This window comes from Bombina bombina, chromosome 9, assembly GCF_027579735.1.
Source record: "Bombina bombina isolate aBomBom1 chromosome 9, aBomBom1.pri, whole genome shotgun sequence".
NCBI lineage: Eukaryota > Metazoa > Chordata > Amphibia > Anura > Bombinatoridae > Bombina > Bombina bombina.
Genome location: NC_069507.1, coordinates 198,121,457 through 198,135,152, shown reverse-complemented (window position 1 = coordinate 198,135,152; position 13,696 = coordinate 198,121,457). Strand labels below are relative to the sequence as shown.

The 13,696-nt window shown below is 39.9% G+C and overlaps 1 protein-coding gene across 1 annotated transcript in view; it reads left to right on the top strand.

Annotated features, from left to right (window-relative positions):
* Nucleotides 1–245: 245 nt before the first annotated feature.
* R3HCC1L (R3H domain and coiled-coil containing 1 like) overlaps nucleotides 246–13,696 on the top strand; it is a gene marked incomplete in the record, with an annotated part of 69,776 nt that continues 56,325 nt past the window's right edge. The window contains 1 exon segment of the mRNA XM_053692554.1: nucleotides 246–418.

Sequence of the window (13,696 nt, the reverse complement as noted above, 5' to 3'; positions counted from 1 at the left end):
CAAGACACTACCAGGTTACTACAGATCTGAGTATCATGCCCGATTCTTCAAATGTGTATCATGTCATGTGATCTCAGCAGTAAGGCTTGTTCTGACACAATTAGATCCCTTAGTGGAATGGTAACTAGTCACTACCATGTCCCTACATACCTCTCTGCCAGTGCATCCTACCCAATTACATACTCTACTCAAGCTATTTGTACCACGTGATCAATATAATCACGTGTTTGTCGATATCACACAGGGCCTTCAGCCGGATGGGAACTAGATGTTACCCTAAATAATACAGAGCAATAGCATTCGAATTCCGTACTTGAGCGCGTTTGGAGACAGAAGCAGCTTTCAATAATGTATATCAGTCAGTGCATGGTCGTAGTCTAATTCCAGCCAGGAAAGTAGATGTACGCCTTAGGGATCGGTATGTATAATCTAGTTTGTTTACCCTTAATACAATATCCCTTTGCTTAAATATTTGCAACTTGCTACGCTGAACTTGACCTGTATTAGCCATTTGTTTTTTTCTGTTATATCTCGACTCATTAACTATTAGTGTCCCCATTAGATAAGAAAGGGTTTGCCATGGTTTCATTAGTAAATAAGGGAGCTCTGATATACATATATACAGTATATGTGTGTGTATATATATAATCTCCAGAGAAAGATTTGTTCCAATTCTTAAAAACAACAGTCTGAACTGTTTAGTTTAAATTACATTTACAAAATTGTGATCCTTCCTCAATGCAGCAGTTCCTTAAAGGGACAGTATACACTCATTTTCATATAATTGCATGTAATAGACACTACTATAAAGAATAATATGCACAGATACTGATATAAAAATCCAGTATAAAACCTTCTAAAAATAAATTTAAAGCTCCCAGTTTAGCACTGTTGAAAAGGTTATACTGGGACACCCACTGAAATGAAAAGACCCTTTACACAAACTGGAGCAAGCTGGAGTAGGTAGACAACTTCTAAACTTTGGGGCTTGGTTAGGTGTCCTAAAATCAGCACAATGTTATTTAAAAATAATCAAAACTATACATTTTTACAAAAAACAACCTGTATGGGCTATATAAATGGATCATCTACAAAAAAACATTCATGCAAAAGAAAAATCTAGTGTACAATGTCCCTTTCATTTTAAACGTTTTTTAGAGAAAGTACATACACAAGGGAACAAGGTACTGCACAAGAATGGGAAGAAAAGAGACCAAAAAATACCTCTGTAGTGTAGTATTGTCAATGAAATGGACATGAAACCCGGTGTTTGTTTCTTTCATGATTCAGAGAAATCATACAATTTTCCAATTTACTTGTCTGATCAAATGTGCTTCATTATCTCTGTATCCTTTGTTGAAGGAACAGCAATGGACTACTGAGAGCTAGATGAGCACGTCTGGTGACTCAATGACAAGAGGTGTGTATGTGCAGCCACCAATCAGCAACTGGCTCCCACTAGTTCTTTTGCTCCTGAGTATGCTTTTCAACAAAGAATACCAAGAGATTGAAGCAAAATTAGGTAATAGAAAAATTTGTAAAGTTGTTTGTGAAGCTTGCTCTGAAAGCACAAAATAAACAATTGTGTGTCATGTCCTTTTAAATAGTGCTTCATAATAAACAATAACAAAAAACTGTTCACCTGGTTTGACTTCAGTGTGCTTGGAGGCGATATAATCCCTATCTGTGATATAGCTAAATCTCCTGTCACAATTAATGTGAGAGAAAAGGGTTTTCCTTGTAGAAAGCTGGTACCACCATGCAGGGTTTTTTTCCAATATCTTTTCTTGTCACACTTTATATAAAGAGTTCCACAATTTTATTTTTTTAGGCCACAAAACAATGTCCAAAATCACGATTGATCATACATCAGGAAAAACTCAGTAGTGCAAGACAATGAATGTAGTGAATAACCACTTTTACCAGCTACTATTTGGTGGATTACAAGCGGTAGACCAGCCTTCAAATGGAATGCGATATAACAATTTCGAAAGCTGCAACGTCTGTCCCCCCACTGCTGCCCAAGCATTTACCGGTATTTTTATGGATCTAAGATGCACGGGTACCTCGTACCTCATTCGAGTGCTCGTCCTTCTGCCGGCTCTGCTGCTTGGCGTCCTCGTGGGTCTGGGAATGTACAGCGTCTCTCCACTTTCGGCAAGCGCCGAATCCTGTTGGCTGGTTATGATGTCAATCTGGAGGAACCAATCCGTGATAGAAATCAAGCTGAAGATTCACCTGTAGCTGTAGGATGAAAACCCACACCTCCCCACAGCACGATCATCCAGGAATCACTGGCAATGGCATAAAGAGAAAATACGGCAATCCTGGAGATTATGAATAAAAAGTCTTTATTTAAACAAATGGTGTTTAAAAGCGAAAGGCACACACAAATAAAAGCACAGCAGGTGTGGCACTGTCTGGCTTATGCGTTTCGGCTTGGAGCCGTAGTCATAGCCTATAGTGCTATGTGTCACACCTATAATATATCCATACCTAAAATCTAATTGGTTAAGAAATTAAAGACACACCTGTTGCTTAACTACTCTATACAATGTAATGCTAAGTAATACACAGACCTCCAATGCAGTTAAAGCACTAACCTAGCACTAACCTAGCATACTAATATACAGAGTCTAGTGAGTAAAGGGAAAAGTAAAGTAAAGCAGATAGAAAACACACGATCTAGACAATAAGAGAGAAATTACTTATATGGAGAATATTGAGCATTAAATGCGCATGGGAATCAACAGTTAAATACAAAATATTCGAAATATACAGAGAATCGGAAAAGCAAAACATAGGAGTTAATACATCCTTTATAACCCTAAGCATAATTCAAAGTAGACTCAAAGGCATAATAGAAGGAAGGTAATCATTTTAGATCACTCTCAAAATGCTGGAAGAGGTGCGAATGCTTATGCTAAATGCTAAATATAAAATCTAAAGAAAATCTATGCTAATAGTTCAACGTGTTGTGTTCTTACTGTATGCATGAAATACATATATAGAAAAGGCTTGACTGTAACAGATATATTGTTTGTAAGATGCTCCCAGAAGGATTACCACAGATTCATGATGTCGTACTTCGAGTTGAGACCATTAGGGATGCGAGTGCTCATTGTAAAAATCCAATGTGCCTCTCTCAACTCAAGTAAACGATCTATGGAACCCCCTCTTTTGGGTCTGTAGACCCTTTCTATGGCACTCCAGGAAAAGGAAGACAGATTGCCCCCAAGATATACCCCAAAGTGCTGAACTGCAGGGGTGCTGGATTTGGCTGTAGTGAAAGAGGAAAGATGTTCCCTAATTCTAGTGTTTACATCTCTGGAGGTGAGACCTATGTATTGAATTTTGCGTATTGAACAGTTGAGAACGTAAATCACATTTGTACACGTGCAGTTTAAGAGTGTTTTAATATTAAACATTTTTCCTGTAACGTAACTAGTAAATGTATTCCCTGTGTGAACAAACTCACAGGGTTTGCATTTCTTATGGCCACATTTATGCATGAATAAAAAGAGAGAAGCGCTCAACCTGGGAACGAACAAAAGCATAATATCTTGTTCTATGGCTAGTTACCACCCTAGAAGCAGCCTCTTTTTGCTCAATATGTGCCTTTCACAGAGAAGAACTTTCCTGTAGCATATCAGTCTGATCCTGACTTAACAGTGCAGTCCAGCCCCGAAATACCAGGCAATCCCTCTCTGAACAAGAGAAACAGCAAAACCCCAGACGTACGTTTCGGCCTATTGTGGGCCTCGTCAGTGAGGTGCAGCCATATCCCTCTAGGCACACTGAGCAACGGGTCCACGTCTGGATTCCCGCATCACACTTAGGGAGACTTCCCCAAGTGTCATAATTTGCATAAATAAAAAGAGAGAAGCGCTCAACCTGGGAACGAACAAAAGCTTAATAGCTTGTTCTATGGCTAGTTACCACCCTAGAAGCAGCCTCTTCTACCACATTTATGCATGCCCTGGTGTCTGATCCAAGCGCATGCTTGATTGGTGTTAGTGGGCAGCATAGTGGGAGACAACAGAGATCCCAATGTGGGGCCTTTCTTGTATGCACACCTGACCCCCCTTTTAACTGTTTCAATTAGTTTGTCATCTGCCTTAAGTATATTAAAATGTTTGCGTATGATAGAACAGATGTCATTGTGTTGTCCACTATGTGTGGTGACAAAGGTCACTCCATCAAATTGCTTAGAGTCAGTTCTCTGTCTGTCAACCAGAAGACTAGCTCTGGTTTTAAGATTAACTGTGTGTTTAGCCCTGCAGATGGCTTTTTTTTGGGTATCTGCGTTGATATAACCTGGACTCAAGGTCTCTGGCAAGTGTTTTAAAGTCACTGTCATCTGAACAGTTCCTTTTGAGCCTAATCATCTCTCCCTTAGCAATCGCTTCAGGGACATGTTTCGGATGGCAGCTCGTACCATACAGGACAGAATTCCCTGAAATGGGTTTCCTATAGGAAACTGTTTTAACTTTACCATTGGGGAGTCCTATTAGGGTAAGATCTAGGAAATTAGCACTTTTGTCATTAGACTCAAAAGTAAATTTGAGATTCATATAATTCCTGTTGAGGAATGAACAGAATTCTTCAGCCTGCTGTTGGGTTCCTGTCCAAATAAAAATCAAATCGTCTATATATCTCTTGTATGTGGATATATAGACGCGAAAGGGGTTACTATCTCCAAAGATGTGGAAAAACTCCCAGAATCCCAGAAAAAGATTCGCATACGAGGGGGCAAATTTCGCCCCCATCGCTGTTCCACATCTCTGGAGATAGTAGACCCCCTCAAACAAGAAAAAGTTATGTGTTAGGAGGAACCCTACCACCTTCACAATGAAACAATTGAAGTCTTCAGTGTAATTTGCAAAATTATCAAGGAAGAAACATATGGCCTTCAGACCTATGTCATGGGGTATACAGGAGTAGAGTGAGACAGCATCCACAGTCAGCCATCTGGATTGAGATGTCCAGGTAACATTATCCATTAGCTGTAAAACATGTTTGGTATCCCGCAAATGCGAGGGCAATGAAGTTACCATCATCGGCTGTAGGATGCTGTCCACCCACTCAGATTACACAACAGGGAGTCCACCCCACTCACAATGGGACGACCCTTGACTTCAGAGAGGGACTTGTGAACCTTGGGAAAATGATGAAAAGCGGGAATCTTTGGAAAGTCAGGAACCAAATATGCAAAAGTAGTCGAATCAATGTAGCCTGATTCCATTCCCTCATCCAAAAGATCCACAAGTTCCCTCCTGAAGACAGAGGTGGGATCACCTTTAAGGATAGAATAATCATCCTTATTATTAAGTTGCCGTAATGCTTCAGCAACGTAAGCTTCACGGTCAAGAACAACAGTCATTCCGCCTTTGTCGGCTTTTCTTATAGTGATACTGGAATTATCTTTCAACTCTTTAACTGCTGTTCTTTCCCTGAAGCTTAGGTTGTTCTTGGGTCGTTTATTCGACTGAGGGCAATAAGATCCTGTTCCACCCTATTGTAGAAAGTTTCCACAATATTTCCCCTGACCTGAATAGGGTAAAAAGTGGATTTAACCCTCCTAGAGGGGCCTCTACTGTTTGAACCTTGCAAATTGTGTGTGGACTCTGACTGTAGTTGTTGCAGGGAAACCACATCACAGGTTTGTGAAAAAGAAAGAGACTCAACGTGAGCTGAAGTCCCCTGTTGTTCACTATCATTAACCCCATTAGTAATGGCAAAAAACTTTTTCAAAGTGATATTCCTAATGAATTTGTTTAGATCAAATAAGGTTTTAAACACATCAAAATCATTCGTGGGTGAAAAATTTAAACCCAAACTAAGTACTTTCAATTGATCAGTGGTAAGCGATATGGATGAAAGATTAATGACATTGTTGTATGTGGCATTTATTTGTACTTTGACATTGGTTTGGCCTGTCTCAGCGGGTATCTCTGTTGTCCCTGTGAATTGTGATAAACTTGTGTCTTTGATTTGGTCCCCCCCCCTTTGTGTGAAATCTGGTCCTGGGGAAAAACCTGTTCTATAAGACCTGTATTCCCTGTTGATGCAGTGTTATAATGTGTGCCTGGCTGAGGTACAGAAATTGGGTACATCGGATAATTAGAGTTAACAGTTGAAGTGTGCAATGTCTCAGCTGAGTGTATCATAGGGGTAATTTCACACCTATGTACGGATTGTAAATTACTCTGTGTTTCTCCTACAGACTGAGGTTTAGTGGTAGTAGCACTAGCAGTTAGACCTGGTGTTTGAGTATTGAATGTTTCGTCACTGCCATCAGTGCTATATTCTGTATCACTTCCAGTAAAGGTTACATTTCTAGTATTATTTGTCTGTCTATGTCTGTTCCTTTGTCCCCTTCCTCTCCTCCCAAACCTTGGCTGATTTTGTCTAAGTGTAGACCTTTGTTTTTTACTCCATATATACACTGTATTATTAAGGTAATCGTTCTTGTCTCTCAAAAATGTAGTGTGTTTTCTCTCCATGATTGTGGATCTGCTAGTGGCTAGTATACCTCTAAGGATATTATCAAATTTAGCAAAGTCTGAAACTGTACTACGTAAGTTTAGTTCTGCCTGTAACTCTGCAATTTCTAATTTGACTTTTTCAAGTTGCTTAACCTTATATTGTAACATAAGAAGCATCAAGTTCAGTGAGCAATTAGACAAAACTTGATTCCATTCCTCCACAAAGTCTTTATCATTACAGTCCACATCAAAAGTGGGGAATTTGAAAATTCGTAGGCCTCTGGGGATCATTTGCAATGACCGATATTTTTCAATTGTCCAAATGTCCCACTGAATTTTGGACTCCTTAATAAGCAAAATCTCCATCATGTCAAAAAGTGAACTAAGTGTCAGTACACTCTTATCCTCAGAGAAAATCACTTCACTGTTTACAGTCCCTTCTTGTCTTGCTGTGTAAGGCATCAGGGAATAGAATTGCTGTATAGGAGGTTGTATAGAGGTGTGAGACACCTCGATTGCCCAGATTATGTACGAAAACTCATCCAAGTAAAAGAAAAAGCAGTTTGCAGAGTATAAAATCATCTCTGTTCGATACTTAAGGGACACTGAACCCAATTTTTTTATTTTGTGATTCAGATAGAGCAGGCAATTTTTAAGCTACTTTCTAATTTACTCCTATTATCAATTTTTCTTCATTCTCTTGGTATCTTTATTTGAAAAAGAAGGCAGCTAAGCTATTTTTTTGGTTCAGAACTCTGGACAGCACTTGTTTATTGGTGGGTGAATTTATCCACTTATCAGCAAGAACAACCCAGGTTGTTCACCAAAATTGGGCCGGCATCTAAGCTTACATTCTTGCATTTCAAATAAAGATACCAAGAGAATGAAAAAAATTGATAGTATGAGTAAATTAGAAAGTTGCTTAAAATTGTAAAAATGTGGGTTCAGTGTCCCTTTAGTTTACAGAGTATAAAATCATCTCTGTTCGATACTTAGTTTACAGAGTAGAAGGCATACAGCTCCGGGGTGTATGTAGTCATAAAACTGTGATTTCACAACTGTGTGTAGACTTTACATGTTTTGGGATTCCCGAACTGGGTGGGTGCCCCTGGCTGGAGTCTGGTCAGCTACAGGCAATGCTGCAGATATCAGCTCAGCTCTTTTAATGGGGAGCCACTGAATTTGGGAATCATGAAAGGGCAGAGTCACTGGTGTGACATCACTTTTGTTTCTACGATTACACAGATGCCGGAGCTGTGTACCTTCTACTCGTGCTCCGGTAAACTGAGTAATGTGCAGAGATTATCTTGTACTCTGCAAAAGATGCAAGATGGACATTTTTTATGATGGCATATTCTGTAATCTATATGAATTGTAAAAGTTTAGTTTTACTGTCTCTTTAATATAATAAACAATATTTCTTTTCATACCGATGGTGAGACTCATGGGAATTACCCTTCTCTACCACTAGGAGGAGGCAAAGAGCCCCAAGCCCCTAGAGCTCTATAAAAACCCTCCTACCTCTCATATACATTTGCCTCTACTTAAAGATGTGTGTTTGATTCTTCATAGAAAGGGGTTTTCATTCTATATTGAGACCCGGTTTCCCCTCAGAGTACAGTGCTTGTCAGAGGGAAATTTTTCATAAACACTCTATAATCGGTGGCAGGGACTTGTCTTCTGCCTCCCTTTATGGATCTAAAATATACTCCTATTTCCATAACCTCTGCTGATATGTTTTAGTACTGGTTTGTCTGTGTGCTGCTTGTTTGCTAATGGACGAGTGTCTATTGAATAGTAATTTGTATTAGGACCTATACCTGCTCATCCTTCTCCTCTAGAATTACCTTTGTTTGCATTCTTAGATGTTCAATGTTTGATTTGGATGCAGCTCCTTCTTTTTTTGATAAGGTTCCAGGAGCATTGTTGATGGTAATCAATGTTTAGGGGATCTTTATTGTCCCTCATCAGGATGTTTTTTAGTGCAGGCTTTTTATTTATGTTTTTTTTTCAACTATGCCCATATCCAACTTAGAGCAGAGCTTGATTATCCTGGGCGCCACTGGCGCCTTCAAAATTGTGTAATGGCGCCTTCATTTTATTCCCCTTATCAGTCCTATTGTCCCTTTTACCACCACCACACTGCCCTCGGTCCTCCGCCAGCAGCCTGATTCATTTTACTTCCGTTGCGGCTGGCGGTGCACATTGTAATCTAATTGGCGCAGGGGGTGCTACTACGCATGCTCACGTCATTTCTGCAGGCGTACAATCTAACTCAAGAAGGCGGCACTGGAGGGATACTGCGCATGGCGTGCATGGTGTTTATTTGGAGGTAAGAATGCCGGACCGCAAGACGCTAGCAAGAAATCTGCTGTTGCTGAACAGGAGCATATGGAGAAGAGGAGTGAGCATGGGACATCGAGTCAGCGTGAAAACACAATTAGGAGAAGAGAAGTGAGCATTGGACATCGAGTCAGCGTGAGAGCACAATTAGGAGAAGAGAAGTGAGCGTGGGACATCAAGTCAGCGTGAGAACACAATTAGGAGAAGAGAAGTGAGCGTGGGACATCAAGTCAGCGTGAGAACACAATTAGGAGAAGAGAAGTGAGCATGGGACATCAAGTCAGCGTGAGAGCACAATTGGGAGAAGAGAAGTGAGCGTGGGACATAAAGTCAGCGTGAGAGCACAATTGGGAGAAGAGAAGTGAGCATTGGACATCAAGTCAGCGTGAGAACACAATTAGAAGAGAAGTGAGCGTGGGACATCAAGTCAGCGTGAGAACACAATTAGGAGAAGAGAAGTGAGCATGGGACATCAAGTCAGCGTGAGAACACAATTAGGAGAAGAGAACTGAGCATTGGACATTGAGTCAGCGTGAGAACACAATTAGGAGAAGAGAAGTGAGCATTGGACATTGAGTCAGCGTGAGAACACAATTAGGAGAAGAGAAGTGAGCATTGGACATTGAGTCAGCGTGAGAACACAATTAATAGAAGAGAAGTGAGCATTGGACATTGAGTCAGCGTGAGAACACAATTAGGAGAGGAGAAGTGAGCATTGGACATTGAGTCAGCGTGAGAACACAATTAATAGAAGAGAAGTGAGCATTGGACATTGAGTCAGCGTGGGACATCAAGTCAGCGTGAGAACACAATTACCAGTAAGAGCCCCTGCAACAATCACAGTCTCGACTTCCCCAGGTAAGGGTATGAAATAATTGTGAGCATCTCTGACAGGCAATCCCAAGGTGTCATTCATACACAATGTGTGTACAGGATTGCTAAACTAGCACAGGCAATGTAATATTGCTCTCATTTACAACCCCAGAGTTATATAGAAGATGTAATATGTTCACAACAATGTCACCTGTACACAAATGTCAGAGCTGCCACCCTAATTCCAATACCTGACCTTACACCATTCTTGCACATGGATATCGTGGGCAGTAAGATGTTGGTATATGCCCTGCTCTTGACCACTTTTCATAATTTGCTTTGTCTTATTTTCCTCCAATTTTCCTGTGATTTATTTGCTACTAAATGATGGAATTCAACATTTTACACAGTGATTGCTGCATCCATGCAGGAGCACATGTATATCTGGCAATGCATTCCAGCATTTCTAAGGCAGTGGGGAAAAACACAGGAAAATTGGAGGAAAGTAAGGCAAATCAAATAATGAAAGTACATTGCAGTTTTTTTAAAAAAAAAATATAAACTTTGCAAGTACTTTAATTTTCATTATTTAATTTGTCCTATTTTTCCTCTAAATGTGTCTGTTTTTTCCCACTGCCCCAGAAATGCTGGATTGCATTGGCAGATATGCATGAGCCCCTGCTGTGATGCAGCAATCACTGTGTAGAATGTTGCATGCCATCATTTCTAGGGCATTGAGGAAAAAAAAACAGGAAAAATTGGAGGAATATAGTGAAAATCAAATAATGAAAGTACAATGCAAATATTTGTTTGTTTAAAAAAAATATTTACAATTGTGTGTTTTAAAAAAGAAACAAACTTTGCATTGTAATTTCATTATTTGATTTTCAATTTGTTCTTCCCAATTTTCCTGTGGTTTTTTTCCCCCCCACTGCCCTTGAAATGATGGCATGCAACATTCTACACAGTGATTGCTGCATCACTGCAGGGGCTCATGCATATCTGCCAGTGCATTCCAGGATTTCTGGGGCAGTGGAAAAAACACAGAAAAATTGGGCAAATCCAATAATTAAAGTACATTGCAAATTTTTTTTTTTAACCCCTTAAGGACCACAGCACTTTTCCATTTTCTGACCGTTTGGGACCAAGGCTATTTTTACATTTCTGTGTTTAACTGTAATTTTCTTCTTACTCATTTACTGTACCCACACATATTATATACAGTTTTTCTCGCCATTAAATGGACTTTCTAAAGTTATCATTATTTTCAAACTGTCGATCTTCTGAAATGTGCGCAAATACACATTTCAGTCGTCGTAAGTAACTTACGCCAGTATTGTGTCCACGGAAAGTGTCAAAGAGTAGTTTTATGCAAATTAGGCTAACACTCGTAAAAATGAACCGCAATTTCAAATATAAATGCGACACGTAATTACGCTATTCAAAATTCATATATAAACCCATGTGTTTTAAGGCTGCAGGTGAGAGGTTGTGCTGTTTGTGATTGGTTTGACACACTTGCAGGGGCAGAAATAATAAATGCTTAGAAGAAGTTTAACTGTTTGAGATTTGCGGATGATATGTATGTGATTGCGCATGCGTTTGTTAGGCCTTCAGGGAGTTACGTTGCTTTTTAAGTCAGTGCAAGGGTTCCTGCGCCTGCAATTTGTGGCGAGATAAGAATGGAGTAGATTCTCTGAATTCTGAGCGCGTAAGTCCTTACGCTGTATATTGGATACCAAATTACGCGGATGTTCTATGTTAGTCTATGGGTAAAAAAAATAAGTCTGAAGGGTGAAATATACGCACGTAACTTGTATGCTACGCCGTATATGTAATACCAAAATCGCGTAAAATCTTGCGGCGGAGGATTTTGCGGGCGACACTGCATATGTGACGGAGGCCCCGATTTGTTCATAGTTTTGGTCAAACTCAGGTTCATATTAATCTTTTATCAAGACTATTTCTCCTTCATAGAATCCTTTTCTGATGTTAAAGGGATATTAAATACCAAAAATTATATTGTTTAAAACAATAGATTATCCCTTTTTATTTACCATTCCTTAGTTTTGCATAACCAACACTGTTATAGCAATATACTTTTTATCTCTGTAATTACCTTATCTCAGATCTTTTGACAGACTTGCATTTCAGACAATTAGCGCTGATTCTTAAATAACTCCACGTACATGAGCACAATGTTATCTATATGAAACACATGAACTAATGCCCAATAGCTGTGAAAAACTGTCAGATGCATTCAGATAAGAGTCGGCCTTTAAGGGCTTAGAAATTAGCATATGAGCCTACCTAGGAAAATTTGATAATAAAAGTAAATTAGAAAGTTGTTTAAAATGACATGCCCTATCTGCATCTTGAAAGTTCAATTTGGACTTTACTATCCCTTAGGCTATTGCAGACTCCTCATAGACTGGACATGTATCTGTATTTATTTAGTTTTTTTCTTCTGCTAGAAGAGTGAGTTCTTTTTTTTGTGTGATCCTTATCTGATGTTTCATCAGGATAAAACTGCTTTTTCAGACCTTCATTTAGATTTCTTGCCTAAGGTGTTTTCTTCAGATAAGTTTAGGTGAGAGATTGTTGTTCCTTCTTTGTGTCCTTTTTCTAGGTATGCTTCTGAGAGATCTTTGCATTACCTGGATATTGTTTGGGCAATTGAATATTTCATTGCTGCTACTAGGATTTTAGACAAACTTTTAGTTTGTTCTTCTTTCTGATCCTAGGAAGGGTCGGAAGACTCCTGCTGTTTCTTAAGCCTTTTGGTTACATTTTGTTTTTCAAAGCTTATTAGGAGGCAGGTCTGCCCATTCTTAGAGGTCAGTTGCAACCTCCTTGGACTTTCAAGAATAAGGTTTCAGTTGATCCCCAAGGCAGAACATAGTGCGATCTGCGATATTATCGCAGAAAGTGGAGCCTGCCTGCAGAAAGAATGGCCAGGTCTGTTAAACAGAGAATTTTTTCTTCAACAGAATTTTTTTTTTTTTCTTCTGGCCAGTGCAGTGCTTTCAAATGGACAACCGGCACATTTTTAGTGCAGACAGTACTTTTAAATTATTGTCTAATGGCTGCTCTGCTCCTGAAATTGATACTTTTTTTATGCAATATCATTATTGATACTTTTACCCGCCAGAACGGCTTCTGCGACTGTGAGGTAAGTCAGTTCTCGGCACAGGGCATGTGTTTTATTTTTTACTTTAGCCCTGCTGCGGGCAAGCAGAAGGAGTAAAAGCTTTTTAAAAATGTTTTATTATTATTGTATTATTTCAATAGAGCCGAGCGGTGGTGCGGTGGTAGTGTGAGGAGAGGGCTGAGTGAGAACAGGAAAAGAGCGCACAACAAATGTTTACATTTACGCATATCTCCTACTGCAGCACATCACATCATTCTGGGAGACCATAGACCGGCAATGTGTGCAGTATGCCTCAACAGCGTATCACCTACAGCACGTCTTAGCTATGATCTACATTTACAGACCGGCCCCTGCATTAATATTTCAATAGAGCCGAGCGGTGGTGCGGCGGTAGTGTGAGAAGAGGGCTTAGTGTGAGCAGGAAAAGAGCGTATCACCTTAGCTATGATCTACATTTACAGACCGGCCCCTGCATTAATATTTCAATAGAGCCGAGCGGTGGTGCGGCGGTAGTGTGAGAAGAGGGCTTAGTGAGAACAGGAAAAGAGCGTATCACCTACAGCACGTCTTAGCTATGATCTACAATCACAGACCGGCCCCTGTATTAGTGTACAGCATGGTGACCTGCAAGATCCCATATACCGGAGAAATGCTGTGCAAGTGGGTGATGAGGTTACACATGCTGTACATTAATGCAGGGGCAGGTCTGTGATTGTAGATCATAGCTAAGACGTGCTGTAGGTGATACGCTGTTGAGGCATACTGCACACATTGCCGGTCTATGGTCTCCCAGAATGATGTGATGTGCTGCAGTAGGAGATGTGTGCAAATGTAAACATTTATTGTGCGCTCTTTTCCTGTTCTCACTAAGCCCTCTTCTCACACTACCACCGCTCGGCTC